Here is a 16,244-nt window from a genome sequence, read left to right on the forward strand (position 1 = left end):
ATCTTTCTCTTTGACACCATGTCTGAAATCCCGCGTGATCTGTCAAATACTAATGCATGAAAATCATAACCTCAAAAAAATCACCCTTTAAAAAAAACTGTCAATTCCAAATTAGTTTTTTATCTCTAAAAATCTTTTTAGAGAGAATGCTTAGACTCTATTAACGCTGAAATGTCGCGAAATTTTAATATTTTAAATTAGACAAATCGGACCGATTACAATAACTTAATAAGGAAAGTTAATAATGTTGAAAACGTGTATTTTTTACTTTGGAGGAAATAGCAAAAGTTAAAGACGAGATCAGCACCATTAAGATACTTTTTTTTTTTTTGAAAACCGTGAAAACATACAATTTAAGGTTTGCATAACTTCAAGAAGATTCAAATGAAGATGCTTAAATCTTCTAGGCAAAGTATTTATGAATGGTGCAGGGTTGGATAAAGCATTCCAGATTCTTGTCTGTAACAAGATTCTCGACATTTTCCTACATTGAGCTTAAGAGTAAAATGATTGGCATTTTTAGAAGTGCTAGTATTAGATCAGACAGTAATACCAATGCCAGATGCCTTCACAGGTACTCCCTCTTGATAAATTGTCCAATAGTAATTTTTGCTATCAAAAGTGCTTTCTAAAACTAGCCGTTTTGATTAGGCTTAAGACTGTAGGTCCCCTTCATCCCTGAAAATATTACTCGCACGCAGGAATGGTTGAGAGTTGTAAGTATGTAATTTACCTAATTTATTTATTTTAGTAGATTCGTTTGAGGGATTGAATGGCAACAATGAATGACAACATTTTAAGTTAAAGCTCTTTTGCTTAATATGATAATGTAAAAATTGAACTTAGATAAATGGTTACCTAAGTTACAAATTTTTAGTTCGTATTTATTTGTATCCAACTGCCGATGCCTCAATAGGGCAAGCTGTAGAAATAATTAAATATAGGTACCAAAGTAACGTCTTTGAGTTAAATAAATTCAAACACTCAAGTGAAAGTCTTCTTAGCTTAAAAAATAAGAATTTTACTCAAGTTAAATAAACAAATATATACTCTTTATTTTAATATCAAAAGCACAAGTATACGAAACATTATTAAAAGCAGCAGTTAATTGTCATTTTCAATAATTATTCCTTATTTTTAACCATTTTCCAAATTTTACGACACGTGCAAAAAAAATTCAAATAAATTTATTTCATTTCTACGTCGCGTTGTAAGCTACTAACATTTAATTTTTCAGAAACAAAAAGTTGGAAACACTATTATAACTGTCGACTATTTCGTCTGCTGTCAAGTCATTTTTTTAAATTCCTATTTAAAAACATTACAATCGGTACGATTTTTCCAATTGAAAATGTTGACTTCCTCGACGTTTTAAGTTTCAAAGAATCTAAAGCAAAGATTTTTTCGAGCTACAATTTTTGCCGTCCATATTTAAAGAACTAGTTAAGACATCGACTTCAAATTAATTTTGTTTTTGAGTGTTTTGTTTAATATTTTGGTTGACCCAAAAATCAATTTAATGTGTATTTATAAATCAGAAAAACTAAACAAAAATATTTGTCAGCTCAAATAATTTGGCAACTTGTACAAATTTGTGAGAAATCGAAGAAACGGTTTTTTGTTTCAAAAATAATAACCTATAAGAAACAGTATACTAAAAGTTGGTACAAACGAATGTTGAATTCGATTATTTCTACAATTGATGAAGGAATTGACTTATGTAATTCTGTGCACAATTTTGTTATCAAAGTAAGATAATGTTCTTAGAAAAATCCATTTAGTATTTTATAAGAAACAAAAACTTCCAAAGATGCATCTTAAATTGTTTTATGAAACAAGAAAAATTACAAAAACAACAAAAAAGTGATATAAAGAAGTTTATGACTAAAATATTATGAGAGGAATGAAAGATATTAATTTTAAATTTTTGTCGTACACAAAATAATGTTATTAATAATTTGTTAATTTTTTTGAAAAACTAACTGTGTGACGTTATATGTTATAATGTGACGTTATATGAAATAAGTATTTATAATTTTGAAACAAAGAGAAAAAAAAACAAAACAAGTTTTTTGTCACTAGGATAGTTTACAATCAAAAAATTATCTACAAGTTAATAATCAATATAATGTCTCTCAATTTTATATTTACCACAGAAAATGAATAACCGCAGCACTCTCTTTTTTTCCTGCACATTTCCTTTTATTTTATTATTCAGCACTGTACAAAAATATTATATTCAGCAACAATAGAAATAGGTAAGTTAATATATTGTAAATCCAAGCAAATCGTTTAATTGCTTTGTAATCAATAATAGATTTTAGCTCGTTTCCAATATAAATTAAAATAATCAGTTACAAAATTTACAAGAAAAGAGTAAACATATTTAATTGACTTACACTGCTAATAACACTATTGATTTATTCAAGGAAACGTTTTAATTGGCCTCAAGGATCGTGCAGATTTTAAAGTTGAGGAGATATGAAGGCATTAATTTACGCCGGTAAGACCGAAACTATTGATCAACTGGACAACATTCGCCACGTTATTGTCAATGCACGGCCACACATTTTTTTAAAAATTCTTCGAAAATTAAACGTCCATATTATATTACGTTTGACCCAGTCGTAGGAGTACTTTTACAGAAATCATACTTAAATCCCACCTGGGTGCGCCACCTGAGTCGCGGTCTTCCTCTACTGCGCCGTCCCTCGGGATTGGATTCGAAGACCTCCCGGGCTGGAGCGTTGATGTCCATCCGCTCTACATGACCTAGCCATCTAAGCCGTTGGACTTTAATTCTGCTAACTAGGTCAGTGTCGCTGTACAGCCCGTACAGTTCGTCGTTATATCTTCTCCTCCATTCTCCATCTATGCGTACGGGACCAAAAATCACCCGAAGTATTTTTCTCTCGAAGCATCCTAAGACGCTCTCATCTTTCTTTGACAGGGTCCAGGCCTCAGCGCCATAAATGAGAACCGGGATGATGAGTGTCTTATGGATGGTGATTTTAGATGCTCGAAATAGGACTTTACTTCTCAATTGCCTTCTAAGTCCAAAGAAGCAGCGATTTGCAAGAGTATTCTTCGTTTGATTTCAGTGCTGGTGTCGTTGTCTGCATCAATCGCGGTGCCTAGGTAGACAAAGTCCTTAACTACCTCAAAGTTATAGCTTTAAAGTTATATACTTCTTAAAAAAAAACCCTATTCAATTATCTACAATAGTTATTTACGTGGTTTAAAAAAGGACTCAACCGTGCAATTGAATTTGATTAGAAATATTTACATCCTCATTCGTCCCCTAATTCAATAAGTTCTATAAACGAATATGAGCCTAATCTAAAAAAATGCCATTAAGATTTTGAAATCTTGAATCAATGTTTCACTTCCGCCATTTAGATAAAAGGGTTGACTTTTGGAGTTATATATATATTTTTTTGTAATGTTCCACATTTAGTAGGTCATTGAACATTGACACTAATAGCTACACAAGGAATTTGTTTCTCTTACTCTGTTGATTTTGTTGATACAGATACGAGTATAGTACTCTTTTACATTTCATACTTCACTGATTATATTCGGTACCCTTATTGGTATAAAGATATACGTTTTTACAAATATAAAAATCCATCGGAAATATCTCGTTATTTTACCCAAAATGAACTTCCTTTTTTCTTTGCTAATTTACATGTAAATTTTTTTGATCATCCTGTTTTGCAGCAATCCTTTTTCTTGTGTTTTGGCAAAAAGTAAGAACGAAAAGAAAGGAAAACATTTTTTTCCTTCTTCTCCAAGTACATAACCCTTATTTACGGTTGCTTAGATACACAGTGTTCAGCGAGATGTGTAAAGCATGGGTATAAGACCAACTCCATTTTCTTCTCTGGACAAAAAACGTAATTTAATTTTTGTTTGTTCAGAAGAGAGTGACCCTTGACCTATACACATCAGGAAATTTCAACCGACAAAATATTTCCTTACTTTTTACACTTAATTCAATTGAACATAATATCTCACTTTCGCAAAATTACCCAAATTGCTCTCTATTTATACCCACAAGAATATTCCTTTAAGGATTAAGCAGAAGCACCTAACACAAACAGATTAAATCCCAAAATAATAATACCTTTCCACTTAAAAAAAGGTAATAATTCTAATCCTGGAAATACTCCGAGAAGTCATGCAACGCGGTTTCTGCACATACATCCAGCACTTGTCTACCTTCATATAAATATACTTCTATAGGAGTCTTTATCCTAAGGAAAGAAAATAACTTTTTAAAAGAGATTAGCATAATTGCTAAATAAAATTCATATCGCACTTAGCCAGACCATAAAACGGATCTCTTCCAATAGATATACACACTCAAATTCACCTAAATATAAATCCTCATAGCCGTATACGCCAAATTAAACTATAAAATTCCTTTCCTTCCATTCCACATCGCTGCTGATGATGCTCTTCATACCGCACACCTTTCTATGTATTTGCGAAGACTTACAGAAATATAGGAACCTAAACCTCTCTCTACGTAGGTACATGTATATTTCTACATCAAAGTTAATCATTGAGAAGATTTTAGGCCCAGAAAAAAGCAACCTCAGACTTAAACCCCTACCATCACCATCTTCATCTCTACATCTCCACATCTTTCCTATCTTCTTTCCTCAATATCTAGATCAGTTTTGTACACGTTTTAATGAATTTACATATACAATTAAAATTTATTACGTCTCACCTGCAATTAAACGAACGCTTAATGATACTCTAGATCCTTTTTAATTCAACTACTCTCAAGAGGTTTAAATAAATTTATACGCGTCGCATACATATAGGCGAGTATTATGTGTAGGTATAAATGCGTACCATACATATACGAGCCACCTATACATAGTAAAGAATCCTTTTACCTTTTTCTTTTCTCTTATCTATATAGAATTATAGGGTTTTTCGTATGTGTGACGATGCAAATTAACGTGCGGTAGATTTATGCGGGAATTCCTCCCCTAAATTTACCCCCATACCGGTGATTATTATATTTGAGTTTAACTTTTGGGGTTTTATTGCTTTAACCTTACACCGAAAAGAACAAAAACACAGCACACCTAGGATTAAAAATTTTGTATCTTTCCTATATTTTTGTACAGAACATTTATTGGGTTGTTTTTGAGAGTTCCTAAAGTATCTCATACCCCTCGCTGAGTTTAGATTGCCCAAAATAATGATGGCCTGAGTTTCTATAACCTCCTTACCTAACCCACCCATCTGGCCTACATTCATATAAAATTCAAATAAAACTGTAAGAGGAAAGTTTTTTTTTTTAATCTTAACGTCTGTTTAAAAGTCCAATTCCCCAAGTTGGTTTTTATTCTTAAGGACTCTCGAAGGACCTTGAAACTTTTTTCAGTCTTTTTTTCATTCGTTTTCGTTTTTTTTTTAAGATAAGAATTAATTTTGAAAGTAATTCCAGTCTGAAAAGCAATGTGGGTATAGATAGATGGAATATTGTGATGCCCTTAAGTCAGGTGGCGAAGAAAGTACAAGAGTGATAGGGGTGGTAAGGAATTACGAGACGAAAACAAAAGCAGGTTCGTATTTTTGCTAAGGAATTTAATTTTATAAGGCGCTAATCGTTTTGTTTTTTTTTTCCTTTTTTTTAAACGTATTTTTTTCTTAATTTAGACAATAATTTGGAAAGCTTCCGATTCATAAAGTTTATTGTAATTATGTAGAGGATTTGACATCACAAAAATGTCTAACAAGTTTGAAGTTGTGGGTTTAAACGTTTTCAGCACCTACAAGTATTACTGATGCGGTTTTATTGTTTTAAAATAAATGATTTTTTTTTATTTACACAAAGCAATTAGACTTTATATACTTTAAAATAGCGCCAATTTTATTTTCCCGAAACGCGGGACTTTAATTTACTTTAAGTTAACAAGATATAAACGACTATACTATTAGTAGATTTTTGTATGGAATAATTCGTTATAGGTGATAATTATTGTGCTGGCCTCTTAACCACTTTTTAATTTGAAATGAATTTCACCTAGAAACTTGCTCAACACTATATCCATTTTTGCTTATTACAGCTTACATTTAAAATTAATATGATTGTTAATAGATGCCTGATGAATAAAAGTCTCTAAATCTAAAGCTTCATATGAAATTAACAATTATGATATGGGATGAGTTAAGGTCTCATTAGTTCAAAAGTTCGCCACCTTAAAAGCCCATTAGGAAAAATTTACTGAAAAAAATTCTTAGAATCTTCTTTGAAAAAGTTGTATCTAGATAATTAAGTTTAAATTAATCTCAAATACAAAGTTTTTTATATAAGTTAACTTGTATATTTAGATTATTCGTATAAAAATAGAAAAACAATTACTGAAATTTTCTCAAAATTTGTTTCTGTACTGAGATAAAAGATTTGTTTTCTCTTTACAAAAAAAAATATTATTAAAACTATACTCATATATAAACAACACAAAAACTTTGGACTCTCGAGAGAGTGATTCAGGTACAGGAAACGATTTGTTTTCTGAGTACTCTTTACTTGTCTTTACTTTTTGAGTAAAAGAAAAATAATATCAAGCTCTAACATATAATTAAAATTATCAAGAAATAATAATATTTTCAATGTTTTTTATTTTTTAAAAAAAAAAAATTAAAAATTTTTTAGGCAGGATTAAATTCATTCGTTAAAAAACGAATTTCTCAGGTCAATATATTAACTTAATTCGATTTTTTTAAATACAGTATATTAAATATATTGGGTTAACCAGTATATTAAAAATATTCGTAACCAATATCTTAAAATTTGTTCAAAATTTGATTACTGCATTGAATAATTGTTTGAAGGCGTATAACTATACATAAACATAAATTTATATGCCTATAATTAAAGAACTTTTTAATCGCGCGTTCCTATTATCTAAAAGTACTTAGAAATAAAAATATATAAAATCTACATAACATGTCTGATTAACTTAAGGATTTTTTTCTGTGCTCAGATAACTGTAGGTCTGTAATTTGTGCAAAGTACACATTTCAATTCCTTGTAATTGCAATTCAAACAATGCACTTACTAATAACATGTAATTGAAAATTGTAATGTGTTTATGTTCAAGTTTTTGAAGGAAAGGGCTTTTTGATAACAGTTCAGGTAATTTCTCTATTAATTTATAAGTTCAAAGCAAGACATATAAAAGAACTTATCATTTAAGGAGATTATTTTGTAATACCGCGTAAAATGTAATTGACGAAAAAAATATTAAATTACATTTTTGTGTAATGATACATCTTTCGAAAGTCTGTTCAATTACTGGCAAATGCTGATGCATTGATATAATCGGAAGAACTCAGCGTGATGTCAATGGAGCTTTTTTGAGTATTGAGGCAGAAGATCCAAAAATGGGTTTAACGGTTAATGAGGGCAAAACAAAGTAAATGCTGTCGTCAAGAAAGGACAAACAACACCGAACGTCTCGGTCAAAACGTCACCATCTACAGACATTACTTTGAGTTAGTCCAGGACTACGTCTACCTAGGATCTGCTATAAAAGTAGAAAACAACACCAGCGCCGAGATCAAACGAAAAATAATTCTTCCTAACCGATGTTTCTTTTAGCTAAGAAAGCAATTAAGTAGCAAAGCCCTCTCTCAAGACACCAAAGTATCGTTATATAATACCCTATGACAAAAGCGGATGGGAGCACCTTGGGTCGAGAGGAAACTGCGCATTAGGTGGAGCGTACAAGAGGAAAGTGACCTCAACCAACTTTGAGCGCGAAACTGGAGACATCTAGCCAGGAACCGAGCTAGATGGAGAAGTTTGTTGGGTGAGACTGTGGCGCTACCTTAAGTAAGTAAGTAAGTAAGTAATTAATTATAACTATAACAAAAAAAGTAACAAAATTATTTGGAATTCGGAAAATCACTTGAAAAATTTAGATTTTCGGTCACATTCCAGAGAGAAGAATAAAGATTAAAAAAGTGGTGTATTTTAGAGATATAGAACTGGAAGTCGGCAGCATTATTTTAGTTGGTGCTCATTTTGTCAGGAGTCAAGTGATACAACGTAGCTTGACTGTTTGCTGTAAGGATGTGAGAAATCACTAGTCTAGGCTGATAAGGCCGAAATGATTGACCAATTAGAGAACAACATTCGCCACGTTGTTGCCAATATATTCATCGCAAATTGGACCTCCATATTAGGACACGTTCGAGTCATTCGAGATAGGAAAAAACCCAAAGACTTGACGATGCCAAATATATGATCACTCCACAACAAGTGGTTTGTGATGCACATACCTACAACTGAAAGATGTTAAGTCGCCTCGGTGCAAGTACCACCGATAGATAGTGACATTGGGGGAGGATACGGCTGGTTATTATTGAATCCTTAGAATTGTACTCCAGCTGAGGAAACTCGATCCACTGACCTTTCGCATTCATTTTAAAACTTAATTTTGAAATTCGCCGTATGGACTTAGACCTTGTAATTTCGGGACTTACTTTAATAATTCAAGATCTACTTTGATACTTCATTGTCGTTTTATAGTTTGGATGTTAAAGGAAGAGCGGTTTGAATAGTTCAACGATTTTGGTTGAAAAATATTTTTTTTTTCTAATGAAGAGCATTTTCGTTTCGGCAGCTACGGGTTTTTACTGTGGATACTTATATTATTACTTATTAATTTTAAGAAATTACTTCATGCGTAAACAATACTGACTGAAAAAAGCGTCTTTTTTCTAAAGTATGCAGTCCGATCAAGGCGCACCTGTAGATGCATATGCAATCAATTCTCCATTTAAATGTTTCATTACAAATTGTGTTCTAAGATTTTTTGACCTCCTTCAATCCAATACTCTAGAATGAAAATGACTCCATGATCAAAAATTTCAGATTTTTGATCAAGAGTATGATTAAATGTTTGAATTTTTTGAATTCTTTGAAATAAGGCCCTTTGTGCAGTAAAAACATTACATTTCTGTATATTCAACGAAAGACATTTTTTCTAATACTAATCAGATGTGTATTCTTATCATTTTGAAGATTTTTCTGATTTTGTACGGATAAATGTATTTTTAAGTCATCAGCATACATCAAACATTAGAAACATTAAAGAAAAAATGGAATATCATTAACAAATATAATAAATAGAAGCGGACCTAGGTGACTTCCATGAGGAACTCGACCAGATAAAGCTTTTGTAATCCTAGAGATAAAACATTTCTAATTTCACACATTTCATTCTATCAATAAGGCAACCATTTGAAAAACTAAGCATGAATATTAAGAACTTTGAGATTACCTAAAAAAGAATTTTATCACACATCAAAAAGTCAAAGCTTTGATAAGATCTTTGTGGATGGTATCAACTTGATAAACACATTCAAAAGAATTGGTGATATATTTGTAAGAACGCATGAGATTTGTCGCGATATAAATGTATGCTACTACACATTAAAAAAATGATAAACTTTGACTATAAGGTAAAGTGTACCTTACCTGTAAATAAGCCTTACATAAAAGAATTCCCATTGGTTCAGAAACTGACCAGTAGAAAGAGAGTTACTACAAATTATTATTGTTGGGAAAGTTGACATTGTTTCATGAACTAAAATGGAATCCTTTCAGGTCCAGGAGTTACACTGGATTTTAATTTTAAGATAAAAATCTATATATCGGATTCAAAAAGATTAACAGTTTTTAATGGTAAAAAGCTAAAGGTATAGAGTTTACAATATTTTTAAATAATCGCACAGAACATAGGTATGATATCAAATTGTATATTACTACTGGAAAATAATAATTAGTTTTTAAACAGCATGAGTAAAAAGTTTATATTTATGATTTCGAAGGGAAACAATGCAATGAAAAGAAAAAACCTTCATTAGAATTTTGTTTATAATTATATCACAGAAATGTTATGCTTAATTTCATTGATATATTTTATCGGTGTAACACCAAATAAATACTTAAAATAGATAAATAAAAAAAAATAATAATAAATTAATAAACAAGATTGAAGATACATAATGCATAACACAAACAAATTTTTGAAAATTTATTAAATGGGGTTTTTATTACAGAGTTTTTTACTTAATAATTTTCTAGGAAAATTATTATTAGTTATTATCTTTTCAATTTGCTTGTCCATTTTTTACTTTATGTTGTCTGTTTGTGTAAGTCTTGGGTTAAGAACCTTAAGAATCATTTTCTAAAATTGTGTGTTGGAGAATTAGCATTTTTTAATACGTACTAAACACAACTACCACAAACGGGATATCTATATAAAAGTATTGCTTGAAGAACGACTTTAAAAATTATAAAATTCGCTAAGTAATGGCCTTTGGTTAATAAGAGGGCGAAATAGTTTTGTACAGACATTTATTTTATTTGTTATCATTTATGTGTGTTTCCTGATGTAAATTCTTATATATTTGAAAGAGTTTTTAAAACTAATATTATGGCTCGGAAAAAAACCGTTCCTTTTTTTTCTAGTGGAAAAGATAGCTCGATTCGTTCTTGTATTATTTAATTTTCTAGTGTTTGTAACACTAGAAAACTTTTGAAGCACTTTCTAAATTATTGGGAAACGCCAGCAGGAATTGGTTTGACACAAAATGTATGTCATTAAATAAAACTATAAATTTTCCATCATTTAATAAATTTTAAATAAGTTTGTTTTAAAAGGCCTTTTGAAACAAGCATTTATTTAGGAATTGCAGATGGAATTGCTTTTATTTGATAAATAATTAAAACAAACCAATTGAGCAAAAACGAACCATTTGAAGTTTAGCAATTTAGTCGCATATTTTCTTTACGCAAACAAATCGTGTTTGACTAATTAAACATCCAAAAAGATTTTCGAGAAGAAAAGCGGGATTGCATTCATATTATTTCCGAAAAATTGATAAACATTTTGATTTTTTAAAATGTGTTCAAGCTTTATTTTTCAAACTTCTAAATTAAGTGATCAAGGAGTTTTATGAAACGCATTTGAAATCGATATCGTTCTTGAGATATAGAGCACGCATTCCTTACCTACGAACTTACAAATTTAGAAGGAACACACTCACATGCAGTTATGACGGATTTATATTGTAAGGATCTTAAAATGTTGACATTTCCAAAAATTAAATTCAGTCCGATTAAAATAATTTTTATTGTGAATCAAATAAAGACACACAGAGCTTAAATTATATTTCTACTTTTTTTTTTAAAATGGCGAATAGAAAAATGATTTTTCGAGAGAGTTATAGTATGCTTTAACATTTTTCAAATGAAACTGTGTCATAAATTGCTAATGCTACGTTTTTTCATGTCTATAGAAATATTTTTAAACACACTGATTTTTTTTGTTTCACATAAAATTTACTTATTTTAATCCACCTAAAATTATTTTGATGAAAAAATTAAATATACAAAAATATCAAACTTGAATTCTTGTGCATGATTCATTGCAACTATTTCACGGGAAAACGAACTGAGCTAGGACAACAAAATTGGTATTTCTAGCAAAGAAAAACACAACACAAAATAAAAACATTTGTTAAAAGCCCCAATGCATATTATGCTTAAAGAGTTTAACATTTAAGAGAATTTTCACCAGAATTTTATTTTATTTCAAATAACTGGTACAAAAAGTATTTTCCATTGTTAAATAAATTTCTAAGAATTTTTAAACTCTATAAAAAAGTCCAGTTAACGTTTATTCCTCGTTTTAAAAATTCAAATTCCATACATTCATGCATAGCTAGCAATTTCTATAGATGTTTATCTATTGAGCTTCCACATTGCATACCCAAAACCCATTAGATTTGAATTAAAATTAATCCCCAAAAACTCCCCGAACAACTGGAAAAACACAGTACAACGACCGACTGACAGCATGACGGACGACAGTATGCAGACGCCTGATGGTGGGATAATATTCCATTTAGTATCCAGACTAATTCAACATACTCTCTGTTGTTCAATGTTCAATTGTCCTTTTAAGTGCTTTCTCCCTAACGCAAATAAAACAATAATATAACAGAATTAAAAAATAAAAAAATATATAGAAATTCTAACGATAAAATTTTAAGCAATTTTTCCCCCCTCAGAGAAGAAAATTTGTACATTCAATTCGATGTTTGACGCAAAATAAAAATGAAATAAAAAATATCTTTAGGGCAAATGGAATGTTTTAATATCCTTTTTTGCATATCCCCTGTGTCGTTGTCGTTGTTCTGGTCCTTGTCCTTGTCGTCGTCATCGCCATCGCCATCCGCTCTCGTTCCTCTAACTATAAGTCTTTATTTTGTACCCGAAAAAGGAGTACCTTTATACCTTCCTACTCCACAGTCCTCACGATTTCGTTTGTCTCTTTCTTTTTCTAGTTCTTCTTTTTTTTATTTTTTGAGTTTCAGCTCCCAGACCACTCAAAAACAATTCAATTCAGAAAATGTCAGTTCTTGTTTTTCATATTCTCATCTTCGTCCAGTTTCGCTGTGAGTCTATGGACAGAAAATAACAAAAAAATACAGAATCCCCAAAAGGACATTTAACACTTAAGAAGTCTCCCCAAGCTGAAGGATAATCACCCTTACCCTACCGAGACTTTCGTATACATATAGGAATAGTAGTATACCTAGATGCCTTTGCCTTTGCCTTCGGCTTGGGATATGATATGTAGGTATAATGGACTAAACGAAGACTGAAACTGTTTTGGAAACAACATGATATCAAGGTTCGTATACCTAATGTGTTTGAGTTCTGGGATTTTGTTTATTTTCGTATTTTTTTTTGTTTAATTTCATGAATTGAAATTTCTATTTGCCAATGTCCTTATGAGGGTTAAAAGGTATCACTGCTTAAGGGTTTCTTTCAATAAAACAACTCGAGGGCTGACGGAAAAGCAATCATGTTAACATTAAAGAACTTGTTTTTGGTTCTGATAACTAAAGCATTTAGCATGTATTTGAAGAACTATGTTATGTTATATTTAAAACCTAATATACAACAATGTTTCGGGTTTTTAAAATATTCAAAGCAAAACTAGAAAAAGCTTTTGACATTTGGGTAGTGTAACAAAGTTAAAACAGATTAAAGTTCAATAAATATTTTAACGGCTATTGCTCTAGTGAAATAGCCAGTCGCATTCCCTCCATTAAACAGTTCAACCGTAATACTCGCGCTTCTAGGAATGCTCATCAGTATACCCTTGAGCCCAACTTCGGCCGTACTGTCAAATACAGAGATTCGCTCTTTAGGCGTACTAAGCGAATGTGGAATGCCTTATCACACTCGGTCTTTCCCTGTCATTGCAATATTTAGGAATTCATATTGAGCCTAGTTACTTAAAACTCTCAACGATTCCGTGCAAGTAATGTCAGTTATGGAAGGGACCTACAGTTTTTATGACGAATTAGAACGGCTTATTTGAAAAGGTACTGTTGGAGGACTTTTAAGATCCTCGCGTGTAACTTTAAATGACACAGAAAGGGGTTGAATCCAAGAACTCTAGCATGACAGTCCTACGCAATAATCATCACGCCACGGCTACTAAAAGTTCGATATTATGTTATAGTATGCAAAGTCTAAAAGTTCGATATTATGATATAGTATTGAAAAGCCTTATAAAATAAATATAACGACTTCAAGTGATATCGGCTTATGAGTGGTTCTAATACATGGTAAATACAATATACGTAGGGTTCCTTTCCATCAACCGAAAGTTGTTAAAATTAATATTATTCTGATACAAAAAAGGAATATGAAAACAATATTAGAGACAAAACAGAATCCTGTGAAATACCATAATTAATTTTGTTTCGTTCAAGGCTGCAAAGATAATAAAGTTAAATAGCATGAAATACTCCTAAATGTACATTTGTATTGAACAAACAACAATTTTTAGAACCAAGCACACAAGTTCCTTAAGAATTATGAAAGACAAGACGAAAATCATAGATGAGAAGCTAAAAAACGGCAGCGGACTGAAATTTTATTAATAAATCTATTAATTTAATTTATTTCTATAAAAATAAAATCCAAAGACATGGGATTGTTGAGCGAATAAAAAAGCTTTGATAATTGGATTGAAAGGTCATAGAAAGGCGGTTTCAGAAATCTGAGAGGTATTAAACTGTTTGATAAGCTGAAAATGCAACCCAGTATCATGAGATATTTGGAATAACACAAATGGTTCCAAGAGCTCCAAACCAAAATAGATGTGGATTTTAATTCTATTGAAGACCTACACACACAAAATGAACGTTCAATATCGGATTCAGTTTGCAAAGGAAAACTTTCGAACATCTCTTATTTTTGGAAGAATGAGCTATTAAAGTAAAATCCGGAATGAATTCAGGTAATAGGGCGTTCTATGAACAATAATGACACAAAACTTACTTTTCGGTTGATTAATTCTTCTTTGGAAGATAATTGTCTAAAAATTTAGAAAAAAACGTTACAAACTTGGAAAACATTACAAATGCTTGGTAGGCAACACCATTTGGTAGTGTGTTTGCCAAGAAGATGTCAAACTTCGATAATAGCAAGGGGTTTATAACTAAATATTAATTTTGAATTCTAATACATTAAGATATGTTTAAAATTAATTTTAGCCACACATAACCTCATTTTAGCAAACACTGTCAACGTTTCTTATACTTGAGTTTAATAAAGGCCAAAATCCCAAATAAGAAGATGTTATTTCTATGTCTACCAAGTAAACAGTATTTTCCAAATAATGCACACCGTGTTGAACGTTCTATAACCTTTACGCTTCGGAAAGATGAAAGCTTTTTTTTATAGGTTCTCATCATTATTTGTCTAGTGAAGTTTCACCCTTAACTGGTTCATTTCAAACTTAAGTTAAAAAATTTAATAAATAACCGTGTATTGTTGGAAAATCTATCAATTGTATAGCAGGATTTTACACGAATAACAAAAACAATATCCGCAGTATGAATACTACCGATAAAAGTTAAATTAGAATCTTACTGCGGATGGGATTTTGACATTTATGTGATTTATTTATGTGATTTCGTTCTCAAACGTTGGTGCAATTGATGTTGCATGAGTATCTCGATGGCTGTGTTCGTTGATTAGTTGTGCATTTGAAATCATGTGTTTTCCATTAGGGAAAAAACTCAATCTGTTATTTAGTTTTGTTAATGAATTAAACAAAACAATTTGTTTTTGTACGCAAACATGCAAATAAACAGACCAAAATTCATGATCTGTAAAACCAACTCCTCCACACATATTTTTCTTCACAAATTTTGACTCGACTCTGATCCCCGACCGGAATCGAGCCAAATCAATCTTATTTAAACTCGATTCTGATATATACAGAATTGAGGCGAGCTTCAAGCACGCTTCAACACCACATGTTAATGTAGTAGTCTACGAACAAACAACCATCTTGACATTTGTATTTTATGTCAAATTGTTTGCTTAATTTCAATTTCCAGATGTTTTGTTAATATTTCTTCATGAAAACTGTTCATTTTAATATTTTAGTAGTTTTAGTTAATTTCTTTTGCTGAAGTTAATTTTAAATTTTGATTTTCACAAAACTTCTACTTATGTGTTTTTTTTTTTATTATTATTCAGACAGGTCTTCTTTCCATTGTACCAATTTTTTTTTAAATACAAAAATCTAGCTACTGCCGATGGATTTTCTTGGGAATTTTCTACTATACAAAAACACGGGTAATGATTGGAAGGTGTCTCAGGTGTTGCAGATTTTTCGCAAAAATGTTTTATCCCTTTAACATAAAAAAAAAAAACAAATTTTATCTGTCAAAAAAGACAGATAATTGTCCAAATGACAGAAAATTTTTGATAGAAATCTAGTAGAGTTCTTATATTCTTATATTCTAACAATTTTAAATTTTCAATTAATTGGATATTGGATGATGTTCTTGACAACATCATTCAACTTTTAAAAAGCTGAACGTTTTCGAGCAGGAAACAACAACAAGCTTACAGGATTTTGAGAGAATTTAATAAATACGAAAAAGAAGTCATTTAAAAAAAGTTGTAAGTTGTAACTTCACAACTTATCCAAGAGATCGAGGCGATGTTTGTGAGATGCAGGTTGTGCGGAGTATAAACTGCCTGAGGGTACGATTTGTCAAAACATTAAAGAAGCCGTTGAGATGGCCGCCAACTGGTGTAAAGCCAAATGGACAAACCTCCACACAAACTTATCCATATCTCCTGGAAATTCTCTAAACCGATG

General features: G+C 31.0%; 1 protein-coding gene across 2 annotated transcripts in view; it reads right to left on the bottom strand.

Moving 5' to 3' along the window:
- Positions 1-16,244, bottom strand: part of LOC129941415 (serine-rich adhesin for platelets) — a 184,068-nt gene that overhangs the window by 105,309 nt on the left and 62,515 nt on the right. The window lies entirely within an intron of this gene.

This window comes from Eupeodes corollae, chromosome 1, assembly GCF_945859685.1.
Source record: "Eupeodes corollae chromosome 1, idEupCoro1.1, whole genome shotgun sequence".
Lineage (NCBI taxonomy): Eukaryota > Metazoa > Arthropoda > Insecta > Diptera > Syrphidae > Eupeodes > Eupeodes corollae.